We start from the raw sequence: 13,984 nt of genomic DNA, 5'->3' as shown, positions 1-13,984 counted from the left end.
GCTTAACACTACATGTTAGCTTCTTCCTACGTCACTGTTTTCCAAGTTTCTTTTACTTCAGTTTCAATAAATAGTTCCTGCTGAAAAAGATTACATCTTGATTAGGATTTCCAGGCATCATTAACTATGATTTTGAAAATATGAAATTGACAAGGTTTGTCAAATGTTTATCAAACCTGTTTTTGACAAAAAATACAACTCCATTACTTCAGATTCATGAGACTTTCCCATCAAATCTGACTGGTTACTTTTCACTGTTTTCAAAAAGTAAAGCTGCTGTGCATGAGGCTCACCTGTGAGTAACAGAAATCCCCAAATAACGGGGACCTTCTTAATCTCTTAAGAAGAAGGAACTGCACTTCTCCCTCGTCCAAAGTTGGGAGAGGCCACGCAGAGCCTTTCTGTGGCTCTAAGATTCATGCTTTTTCCAACTTTCCATTTTGTCACCAAGTATCTGTGGCTCAGGATGGACTTCAGCATCACATTCAATCAAGTTCCAAGCGTTCGGATGGAGAAAAGGAGGCAGGAAGGGGCAAACATACAGACAGCGGTTCTCTTTCATTAACTCATCAAACATTTCTTAAGCACCTACTATGTGTTAGAGCTTATTCCAGGTTCTGGCTATACAATAGTCAAAAATAAATAAATAAATAAAAAACTAGATGAAAATATTTGCCCTCACAAAACTCCCTTTACAGACTAAACCCACAGAACAAAAATCCCAGAAGCTTCCGCCTGACACTTCTCCAGCTAAGATTCTACAGAAAATAGAAGAAATAAATGTACAGAAGGAAATCTAGAAGTGTCTGTTACAAAATTCATCAGAAAAATAGAAAGGAATAGTTTCACTTTTGAAGCTAATTTAAAAAATGTATGCTTGAGCATTGAGTGTAACTACAATTCATAATGGACCACTCACCCAAAATGAACACTCAAGATTCATTTACATAAGTAAATGCTGGTAGCTGTCTTTAAAAATCCAAAATATTTTAATAATGTATTTATACTTTTGAAACAAGTGATCAAGATCAGGACAAATAAAATTTATTCAAAACAAAAGGAAAAATTATTAACAGGAAAAAAAATCACCCAAACAACTGGAAATTGAAAGTGAGAAACTATTTAGATGAGCATTAGAAGAATGAATATAGATTGGCAGCCCCTAATAAAACAGAGCATATTAAAGTAAATTGCAAGTAAAAATAAAGATAATTCAAAAGCATTAAAATATGGATTTTAAGGTAAATATAGTTTGAAACAGCCCCCTTACAGTAGATGAATTTCTAGGAATTTCTGGAGGTGAAATACTGTATCTAAAATCCACTTCCTGATGCTTCCAATGCTAGGTTTTTCTCTCCTTCCTTCCCTCTTTCCTTCCTTCCTCCCTCCCTTCCTTCCTCCCTCACTTCCTTCCTTCCTTCCTCCCTTTGTTCCTTCCTTCTCCCCTCTTTCCTTCCTTCCCTCCCTCTTTCCTTCCTTCCTTCTTTCCTCTTTCATCTCTCTCTCTCCCTCTCTTCAAACTTTAAATATAAATTTAAAGCATCTGTCAAATAGGGGAGCGTTCAGTAGATTCAAGTCTGAGAAAAATTCTCACTTCACAAAGTCAGAGTGGCTTGGAGACTTCCTTTGGCAATTTACCTAACCTTTCTTTATGTGGCTTTCACCAGAATGGAATATGTTAGATAAGAAGGCTTAGAAAACTAGAACAATAAAGAAGCTGATTTTCCTCTTCTCTGAGTCATAATTTACATTGTAAAAACCTGACAGCCTGCCTCCACAGCTGTGCAGTGTGTTGTATTGGAAACAGCGCTGGACAGGCACTGGGAAGCTTCTATGTACTTACATCGTCCTAGGGTTATCACTTAACCTTCTTGAACCTCAGTGTCCGCATCCTGAAAATGAAGTTGGCTATGATGACCATTATTATGGCTTATAATTCTATAATTCTATTATTCTAATTCAATATCTTACTTGGAAGAGTCTGCTTTAAGAAGGAACTAGTTGTGTGTGTTTGTGGGAGAGAGGCAGGATGACACTGCATAGACAGTGACCAGTCTCTCCCGACCATCCATCACAGTTCGGTCCTCTTGGACTGTATTAACAATGAATCAACCAATCAAGAAAGGAAAGTCAGGCATGTGTTATTATACAGAAAAGCAGCGTAACACATTTATAAATCTCCTGACTTGATAGCAGGAGTTAGATAGTTCACTATATAAAATTTTCATGTATTGTTCTTTTTGTTCTAGAAAATAGTAGACATATTTGGAATTATTATCACTGCTGTTTTTCTGTCCATAAGGAATAAGACCTTTATAACCAAAGTGTAGTATATAAAGAAAACAGATTTTTCAGGAAAGCTAAATATATTTTCAGTTCAGTTCAGTGCGACTGATCTGCTGCGTTTTCTCTCCTGACTATTTTTCATTATAAGGCCAAAGTAAGCCTGAAAATTGCCATTTCACCATTTAGTTTTCTATGTGTGAGCACCTCATAGTTCCTAGCGGAGTGTATAAGACATAATAAACATTAGCAAAAAGTTGCTAAAACAGGATTTCATAAAACCATTACTTTTTTTCACTTAAACACATGACATTATTTTTTTGTACCTGACAGTCAAAGGAGTTAGTGAGAATGTTCATCAAAAAGAAACCAGCTATTTCTCAAGTTGACGAACTTAAACCGTTTCAGCATTGAGAAGGCACACCTATTTATAATGCCCGATCTGTTAAAGAATAGAAAAAAGAAAACTTTTCTAGTTTACGTTGGAATCTGGGGAGTGAGGTAGAGCAGGCTGATTGGCCATAACTTAAAAATCAACATCAGAAAAATGTGAGTAACTGTCAGAAATTTTCACTTACTTATTCCTGCCTGATAGAAAATGTTTTCATACCCATGAATTGAATATGAATTTCTCAGTAAAATAATAATAACAATAATACATTTTGGATCAATAGCTGGCATCAATGTAAAAAGAAATTAGTAATACATGAAGGAAGCCTACTGCCGCTATAAATACTTATTGTTGTTTCAGAACTTCTCAACACAGCATTAATAAAGAGAAACACAGACGAAGTATAGCAGTAGGAAAGAATGAAATAAAATCAGTCTACCTCCAAATGATACTGTAGCCTAAAGTAAAACTAAGAGTGTTACCTGGAAAATGACTAGGAATTATGGAATGCTATGCAACGGCCAGATACCAGACTAAATACACAAAACAGTGGCTTTCTCTTGTGCTACAGTCAATCATAAGGAATAATAATTAAAAAAAAGAACAATAAAGTGTAAAATAGTTTAGGAAACTGTTAAGATTTAGGAAGATTTTTAGAGCCAATAAGAAAAATATTGAGTCATAAATAAACCTTGAATAAATGCTGCAGTATAATGTTACTTAGTGAAAAATCCAGTTACTCATGCAAAAATGTCACTTCTTTCTGAAAATTAACCTACAAGTTCAGTGCAACTCCAGCCCTAATCCCAGTGTTTGATTTGAAACCTAACACAATGGTTTGAGAGTTTGTCAGGAGAAAAATGTTTGAAACTAGCCAAGATAAAAAAATAACCTGTGCATGGATGAGAGCTTGAAGGAAGAGAAGGATGCTGTGCTAGCAGGTACCACTTCCAACGGCAGGTTTGTTTTCTCTTTTTTTCTCCCTTCCTTCCTTCACAATTAACAATCCGATTCTAACGGGTATGTATGAACATCCTTGGAACAATGAGAGAACGCTGCACATCTGAGGCTGTGTTGGTGGGGTGCCGACAGGCTCAGCACTGCTGGTGCATCTTTCGGATGAACTGATCTACATTGCAGTGACCCACTTTATTCCTATTAAAGAGTTGGACTCACATTCTTTTCCATTTTGTTTGTGTAGCCATGCCTGCTCTGTTTTAGTTAATGTTTCCCTGATACATCTTTTCCCATCTTTTTACTTTCACTTCAGCCTTCTCAGCCATTATGCTTTTCAAGACTACCTCTTGTTAACAGCAAGTAGGTGGACAGAGCATGCTCACGTGTCATCTGTCAGTCTCTATATCTTAACTGGTAAGTTTCCTCTATTTATATTAACATGACTGCTGATGTTTGGATATATGTTTATCACATTGCAGTGTGATTTTATTTACAATACTTTCTCTATGCTTCTTTTTTTTTTTCCTGCAGTTTTTTTTTTTTTTTTCCGATCAATGATATTCCTTTAATCCTCTTTCTCATTTTACTGGTACAGAAGTTCTGTATTCTACTTCAATTTTTTTCAGTCACTAATCTTAAATTTTTAACATATATGTTTGATATTATTAAAGATAAAATTAATCCTCTGCTTACCCCCATAATACACATCTTCCTCACTGCCATCTTTCATGTCAGTAGTATCTTTAATTTAGATCCTCCTTGTTTTTTTAACCACTCAAATTACTTATTATCATCATTATTATTATACAGTCAATACCAATTTAAATTTACCTACACGTTTATCAGTTCTTTGACTCTTCCTCCTTCTAGGTTCTTCATTCTTAATGAAAAATGTACTTTATAATTCTTTTGGTAAGTCCTGTGAGTTACACTGTCTTGTTTCCCTAAAATGTCATTTTGAATTTAGTCTTAAAGGATAGATCATTTAATTTTAGGCTTCTATGTTGACAGGGTTTTTTTGTTGTTGTTGTTGTTGTTGTTGTTTTTTTACACTTTAGCAGTTTGAAGTTGTAACATTATTTTTCATCTTCTGTGGTTAAGGTTGAAGGTCTCTTTTTAGTCTACTAATGGGACTTTTGCAATTGATTTACAACAATATAACATATATAACATTCATCTGAGGAATTCATATTAGTATTTTTGTGTATAAACCATGGTTGTTATTAGTTATTAAGTTTTTTCTTTATTCAAAATTTTAATAAAAACTTTTTAAAATTACATTTTTATGTAAAATTATACTTTTTTCTTTTTCTTTGATATTATTTCCTTTATTGTGATATTTAGGTATGAATCACCATATTCCTCTTATTGTTGTTACGTTATTATTATTATTATGGTAAATTCTGCAACTTAGGCTTGGAGAGGTATAACATGTCAATTCTGGAAAATTCTGAGCCATTCTTTTTACTTCCTCAGGAATCTTATTAATGCACGTTGAAAGTACTCTTTCCTCCTCCCTATTTCTTTGTCTTTCTGTGCTGCAGGATGTTTTTCTCCCCACCCCTACATTTCTCTTCCAGTCTACTTATTCTCTCATACTTTTGGGACATCTAATTTACTTTCTAAATCATCCATTAAGCTTTACATTTCTGTGACTATGTTTATCTATTTTTAGAATTTGCACTGGATAACTTTTCAAAACTGCATTGGTTTGGTTTTAATCAGTCTCCTGGCCTCTTCTTTTGTTTTCTATAACATTTTATCACATTATTAATTTTAAATATACTTATTTTATACAGTCTCTTTAACAGTATTGTTCTATTTTCTTAAGTTTTGCAGGTGTTAATTCTCTTGTCTAAATCTTATTTGTGGTGAATTGTTTCATTTCATGTTCTGTAATTCTTTTGATATTAGCTTATCTTATGCAACGCATGATGTTATTATGGGAATTCCACGCATCTTAGTTTTTGACGTATCTCTTTAGAAAGCTTTGTATGTGTTTCCAACAGACACTAGAGATGTTTCAATGACCAGAGACCAATTTCTACGTTTATTTCTCTGGATGGGGTTTTTTTTGGAATACACATACAATGTAAAACTGGACTCCAATTAATCAGACACAGGCCTTGGATTTTGGATTCTCACTGGGGATGTTTTGTGCCACCCAGAGTCAAAACAGAAGCTAGCTCAATTACAGCCATTCGCAGCTTGCCTTTCTATGGTAGTTGGGAGGCAAGCTGGGCGGCAACACTGGGTCCTTCCACGATCTCCATCACATCTGGCCTGCAGCAGCACGAGCTGGCGTGACCACTGCTCTGCCTCTTACCTACCCCTGTGCTTCTGGTGCACGGGTCTCCCTTTCTTGCTTGCTTGACAGGCTCAGCCATTTTTCTTTATTTATTTACTTATTTAATCCTGAACATAAAGGTGGAAGATCTGCAAAGCTATGACAGTCAACCATGTTATAAAAACGAAGTCTGAGACCTTATCAATTAAACAAGGACATAGGTAAAGAGCATAATTGGCAAAATGACTAAAAAGTATGGGAAAATAGACCTCATTGTTAACCAATAAAGACAGAATATGATGCTATTTGTTTACTCACCAACAACAGAAAAGACTAAGAAGAATGGTAAAGTATAACGAACCTGGGCACCCTTATATACTGTGCAATTTCTGAAGAACATTTGTCTACAATAAAGATGCTTAAAATATGAATATGCTTATAACCAACTCTTTCAGTATTTCTGTTTCTAGTATTTTTTTCTTGAGGCAAGAATCAAATTTATCTATAAAATTTTCATTGTAATGTTATTTATGATAGCATTAAAAAATCCTTAAATAAACAATTGTGATGAACTGCCCAAATAAATAAATCATGGTACATCTAAATAGTGGAGGCATAAGTGGTTATTAAAAATAAAATTATAGCAGAATAAATATTGACATGGGAAAATATTTATGCTAGAGTAGCTAAGTGGAAAAAAAAAAAAGCAGGCACAAAGAAATGTGGACCCATAGAGACCAATGTAAATGTGTAAAACATTTATAAGTATAATTTTATGTAAAAAGTATCATTTATACACAAAAATACTAACAATGTGAATTCCTCAAATGAATTTATGAGGTTATAATCAGAAGACAGAAATTTAAAATGCTGTTTTTTGAAAGTTAAAAAAATTTTTTTGTTTGTTTTTTTGGGGGGAAGTCGTTATTATTTGTTTATTTATTTATTTCTTAACAGAAGTACTGAGGATTGAACCCAGGACCTCATGCATGCTAAGCACAAACTATACCACTAAGATATACCCTAGTCAAATCGTACACTAGTTTGAAGCTATACTAATTTCTTATCAGTCCCTGGTAATGTTCTTTTTATTTCAGTGACCTTTCCCTCACCACATAGACTGAGAGCTATCAAAAGCCACCAGTTTTATTCATTTTGACGGTCTTAATCAGAGCTCATAATAAATACTCAATAAAGGTATATATAATTTAGTCAATGAATAACATTAATGAGTGCAAATGTTTTAAATGGTGATGCGGCAATCACCTTTCTAGAGGATAATGATAATTTGAAAAACAAAATGAAATGAATCACTGTATTAAAATGCACCACGGTGGTAACATTTCTACAGAGTGGATCAAATATTTTAGAAGCTGATCTTTTTAAAGAAATAACATTTGAAATGCAATAGTTAACTATGTGCATAAGGGTTAGCTTGTATAGGTTATTAATAAAATGAAATAGAAGTAAAATATTTGACTGAGTTTAAAAAAGTTTCAGCTGATCAGTAATAGCCTCATAAGCCTCCCCCTATAACCTGTTTCAACCAAAGAATTTAGCTGCATTGCTTCTGCTAATGGTTCTTCAGTTTATGCTTTTTGAAACAACTCTGAGGATAGAAAAGAATGAGGATATTTTCAATGCGTTCAATACTACACTTCCTTTCTCAGCCTTACAAAGCCCCACCATAAGTGGGTATAAAAAGGGGCTCTAACTGATCTCTGCTAAAGTGCTGGCTCCATATAGAAATACTGTACTCAATATCTTGTAATAACTTTAATGAAAAGGAATATGAAAATGAATATATATATGTATATATGCATGACTGGGACATTATGCTGTACACCAGAAATAGACACATTGTAACAAACTATACTTCAGTTAAAAAAAAAAGAAATACAGTCATAAAAACAACCCAGAAAAATAAATCTAAAACAAGATAAAAAACAATCCTTAAGAAGTAAATTATGTGCCGTATATGTGGCAGTAAAAGGTTTAGATACACATAAAGGAAGTGCCTTCTGCTCTGCTATTTTAGAATGGGATCCCACTCTGGAAGTCAGGCAAGTTGTTTTGATATATGCTTAGTACAATATTGCCCTCATATTTTAAAAATCAAATCAATTTCCAACAATACAGCACTTAGATAATTGTAAAGGGTAAGCTTTATGATTTAAAAGGTATGATTGACCTTGAAGAAAACAGAACTTTCCTAGGATTTTATGTTAAGTCATCCAAAGCTCTTCTTAGTATCTTAGAGAACAAATCCATACTTCAGCCCAAAATGTTACAATAATATAAGGATAATTACACTGTCAGAAATCTGGTGTGAGATTCTGTTGTCTGAACAGTGTGTATTTTTAATCAGTCCAAAATCTCTGATTTGGGGATTTAATACCAGTGATTGCTGTTAATTTCTTCAGATTAGTACTCATCATAAAAATCATATTTCCATATGAGTTTTTCTTCCCTTCGTAAAATCTTATCCCAAGACAGCTAAAATCCTTCTGAGAGCACAAACAGTCAAACCTGGGCTCATAACGCAGAGATAAAACACTCTTTGCAGCAGCATTCATTAAGGTACTAGACAGAGTACAAAAAGCAGCAACAGGGAGCTTTCCCCTAAAAGCTTTTAATACAACTCTTTCCAAGACCCATTAAATCGGCCCAGCACTAAAGCCTCTGGCCACCCCCATCTATTGATCCCCATCATTATGCAGCCCCCTACTCTGACTAAAGTCGGAGGTAATTTGTGTCTGATGAATAGTCCACTGAAAAGTCACCAGTACAAACGCAGTCAGTCAGAACCCAAACTCTGAGTGAGTCCATTGTCACGTGTTGTCTGTTTGTTCCTGAAAAGCCCTGCTAATATAAATATTTTGTACATCTTTATCCCTTGATTTCCATTTGACTTACCCAAACAGGTTCTAAAACAGGTAACATTTATTGAAACACGTACTATGTGGTTGCAGTAGGACGTATGTTTTAAACATTAATTTTTATTTAAACCTTACAACAGCATGAAGGGTCATATATCCCCATTTTACAGATGAGAGAAATGAGGTTCAGAGAGTTTAAGTAACTCTCCAGAATCTCAAAGCCAATAGATGGCAGAATCACTGTTTGAAAAGCCTTAGAGTGAATCTTTCTACTCACTTACCTTGTATTTTTATTTTGGGCTGGGTTACTAGGTGCCAGTTCGTTTAGTAGACATAGTCTTGCAGGGGTGAATGACATGGACACAATCCCTGTGTTCATGGTACCTCTAGTGTCATGAAAGCAAAAACGGTCCATGAGTAAACTCAAACTCAACTGCAAGTTATAATAATTACTATAGGGAACAAAGTAAGTTAAGAACATCTTTTGTAGAATTAGTAACTCTGAACGTTTCTGTCTTTCACATTTCTTTGGCACATTTAGATTATATTTTCAATAAGGTACACCCATAAAAAGATATTTATTATTTTCTTTCTAATCAAAAGTATGACTCAATATTCTTAATTTGGACAAGCAGAAATTCTTTTAATTTTTATTTTTTTATTGAAGTATAATCGGTTTCCAATGTTGTGTCAGTTTCTGGTGTACAGCATAATGTTTCAATCATATATGCACATACGTATATTCCTTTTCATTATAGGTCACTACAAGATATTGAATAGTTTATGGCAGGATACTGATATCTAGCTGTTTAACAACCAGTTTATATATAGTAGTTAGTATCTGCACATCCCAAACTCCAATTCACCCCTTCTCACTCTTTTCCCCCTCGGTAGCCCTACGTTTGTTTTCTACGTCTGTTTCTGTTTTGTAAATAAGTTCATTTGTGTCATTTTTTTAGATTCCACCTATAAGTGATATCCTGTGGCATTTTTCTTTCTCTTTCTGGCTTACAGAAAATCTTTTGTACACAGGGTGACAGTATATTCTGGACCATAGTCTCAGGGTATGTTTCTGGTCTCAGTGTCCTTTCCAGTTTAGCAGTTTGTGTTCTCCACAGTATCGCAGTTTGGGCAATAAATGTATATGAACACTCTACTTATACAATATTTAGAGCCATTTGGAGTGTGTTTGGAGAGAGTAGTGGTGAGCCTAAACTGCTGACTATGTCTTACACTCTGCTAGAATCTTTACATACGTGATTTCATTTAATCTTCTTCAGAACACCTAAGGTGATGATTGGTATACTCACTTTGGTGGCGAGGAAATTTAGAGGGCAAGAACCATGCTCAAGGTCACAAAACTTATCTAAGATCCTGTGCTTCGAAGTTTTTGATCATCACGCTGATCATGCACACACACACGCGCGTGCGCGTGCACACACACACTATACAAATTTATGTGGAAATAGTCAAATGTCTCCTCTTCTCAGACAAGATACAGATATAGAAACCGCCTGCTCTCTACCTTGTGACTGATGGCCTCAACTGGAACAATAAGAACAGAAATGTCTGAAGACATCGTTTACAACCTATGAGCTTAGACGTCCTGAATGTCTCTCAAATGCCCCCTGTTCTTCTCCCCATTCATTCTCTCAGTACTGATGGAGCCCCTTCTTCGTGCCAGACACTGTGGGAGGTACCAGGATACCACTAAAGACAAGACAAATGTAGTTTGTCCCTGCCTACATGGAGTTTTCAGTCTAGCGAAAAAAGCAAACAAAAACAAGTAAAGAAAAATAAAACAACCATAAATGTCTCTAAACCTTATGAAATTTAGGAAAAACAATGTCTAGTAGCTCCCTCACGGGTTATCTTATTCCAGTATGCCAACACGCCACCTCCCATGCCAGCATGGAAGCTTCTGAGCACAAGCTTAAAAAGTCTCTCCATGATTTCAGTTTCTTTGAAAGCTCCTTTAACATCATCAGCACAAGCCCATATGATGCAAGTCACTTTATGATCTGTTCTCTGTCTACAGTTTTTGTACCCATTTGACATTATTAGGCCTATGATCGATGGTATATTTTTCATGACTGAAAAATTGTGACCTGAAAAATATGCTCAGAAGTATAAAATAAATGCTACAAAACAAAAATTCATACATGATTAATTATATGTCTAGAGAAGGTACCATTATTTCAATTACATACACACATTATATGTGTTATATATTATATACATTATATCATATATAGTATATTACATTTAGAAATATATATTATACTCAGGAATTAAAATTTAAATATGCTGTTTCACTTTCTTATCTTTCTGTACGTCTGGTTAACTCCTACTCATCATTTAAAACTTGTTCAAAGATCCTCTCCTCTGATCCTTTCTAAGATTCGGGGCAGAGTCCAATCAGTCCATTACTGGGCTCTCATTAAGCCTTGTTTATACCTCTCATTTCCTGTAGTATTTATATTTCTTTAGGTATTGACACCTGGCATTTCCAAAGTTTTTATTATCATATATTACCATCAGTAAAAAAAAAAAAGTTGCATGTATATTCAATATATATATGCCCATTTGTATAATTATAAATGACATACATTTATTACCATACTAATATGTACCTACATTGTATACATATACAAAATAATACGAGATTAAACTAAAAGAATGAAGTAAAGATGAAAGTATACATTATTAGAAAGTATTTTTCCCTATATTATTATTGATGTTACAAGAACTTCAATTTCAATTTCACTAAATGGCATTAGAATTTAATAATATCCTTATTAATACCCTAGTGTGATAAATGTACTTCATTTTTTTAAATCTTGCTTTAAATCCTTGTGATACAAGGAGTCAAAGATACCATTCTGAATTCATTTATTTTGATACCAGGTTTTAGTAGTTGTCATAGCTGGAACAGATCATTTATTTACCAAGTTCAAAAATCCTGATACTCCTTTATATTTTTGTTTCTTATTTGTCCTTTTTTTGGAAGGGGGTGTGTGCAGACATGGGATCCCAGGTGTAGAAGCTTAAGATAATCATGCTTTTCCACTCATAACGTGCTGTCAATTTCAATCTGTTCAAAAGCTCTCTCTTGTTTATTTATTCTCTTTTATCACCAAACCCATGGCTCATCCTGCTACAAATTTTCCCAAAGTAATATGTCAGTGTTTATCATTTGGTGTATTTATGCTCTTATAGAAGTAAGCGATTGTTTTGGGTGTGTGTATTTTTAATTTCTATGAATGTTTCTAGGTTACATACCTCAGTCTGTTTCTCGCTCTGCCCATTAAGAATTTTACTTTTTAAGATCAATTCATGTTTCCACATGTACATTTAATTATTTTCTTTTAATTGATGCATAATATCCAAAATCACTTTACCTACCTACTATCCCAGTGATAGACATCATTTTGTCTCTAACTCTGCATCACCACAAATAAGAGAGCGACAAACACCGTAGGATGTACCTCATCAAAGGCCCGAGTGAGGAGTTCAGGGGGATGCCCTGGAGGTGAAATGGTTGGAACTGCGGGCACGCACGGTAATCCTATTCTCCAGTTATGTGAAGTATTTTGTAAGATTCATCAAGGAGTTCTCTTCCATCTTTGATGTGAATCAATTTTCCTGGTAACCCATTAAGAATACATTTAATTTTAATGGCCTCAAAATTTTTAATAAGTTTTAATGGGCTCAAAACTCACAGAAAGTCTTCATTTGAGTTATTTGTTTGTATGGTTAAAAAAAACAAAACCTTACTAAGAAATTTTCTAAATATGCCAATATGGGAGGTTTTATAGGTAGGAGAATTTTTTGTCAACAAAATATTATGACAAGGACAGTTCTAAATATCTCTCTTCGAAACGTTCCCTCCATTGTTTGAGTTTCTGATGAAAACAAATTACATTCTTGCTTTCTATTAAAGACCGTGTATGTGTGTGTTTAATATCTGGTAGGGAGCACACCAGCATGGCAGCCAGTCACAGAGGAAGATTCAGTAGCTCTGTAACATATGCCCTCTTATAAAAGAAAATTGGATAGCTTTCCTTTAAATCTGATAATTCAGTTGATTCATTTTTATTTTGAATTAATTTTATTAAGGGATAATAAGTATACAGTAGCCTGCATAAAGTACACACAGGTAGGCATATTCAGCTCTATAGCTGTACGCATTTTTATATACGCAGACAGTCATGTAACCATAACCAGATCAAGATAGCGAACATTCCTAGCATCCTCTAAGGTTCTATTGAATGAAAACCGAAGAGCAAGTAAAAGTAATTGGTGGTGATAAGTCAGTAGCCTTTTCAAATATTTTGACGCAAGATAATCAGTGAATTTCCATGTGATACAAAAGACCTCATGGTCACTCTGTGCCTCATTACATAGTACTGTAAAAAAAAAAAAGTCTTTCCTTTAAGATATTGTAACCTACAAATCCACTAAACCTGGCACACGTAAACTCTTAACGACTGGAATAAATGGAATGTGAACAGACAAGTGAGAATGTAACTCTCGACTCTTCCATATTGTAGAAGTTCCGTTCCACCGTCAAGGAAACTTGTACCTCAGTGACATACGACCATCTCACCAAACAAACAAGCTACGGCACCAGTGATAACCCGTATTTTAACTATCAGTAAATGAATATTTATCTGAATGTTTAGGTAAAACTATAAGTAGAAGTTATTTTTTTCCCAGAGGATAGTTCAGCACAACCTGTGAAGATGCACCCCTCTCTGGAGGTGCTCAGTGGGTTTGCATATTCCCTCAGACTGTGAAGCCCTCTGAGAAGTAAAGCTATAATGATTCATGGTTGTAACTCCAGGCCTTGAGTACCTCACATGTTATCTGGATGAAACCAGGATGTCACCATTGTAAGCTAACTGACTGAATGAATGGGGTCAATCAGTCAGTCAATCAAGGAGCAAGTACAGAACGCCCAGGACTCCCAGCACACTGGCCCACAGAACCAAAGACGATATGGCATAGGTACCAACGTTTTCCTGACATTTCTAAGTTTAACAAAATACCATTATAGGGGAGCAAATCCTGAACACTGACATTTTTCTTTAGTAATTATCCCTTGAATGTGTGTTTATTTTTAAGTAATTCTTTCACAAAAGATTGTATTTCCCACAAATCTCTTTCAGAATAGTGATTCCCAGG

This window comes from Camelus ferus, chromosome 9 (genome assembly GCF_009834535.1).
Source record: "Camelus ferus isolate YT-003-E chromosome 9, BCGSAC_Cfer_1.0, whole genome shotgun sequence".
NCBI classification, from domain to species: domain Eukaryota; kingdom Metazoa; phylum Chordata; class Mammalia; order Artiodactyla; family Camelidae; genus Camelus; species Camelus ferus.
Note: the sequence above shows the minus strand (reverse complement) of the source record.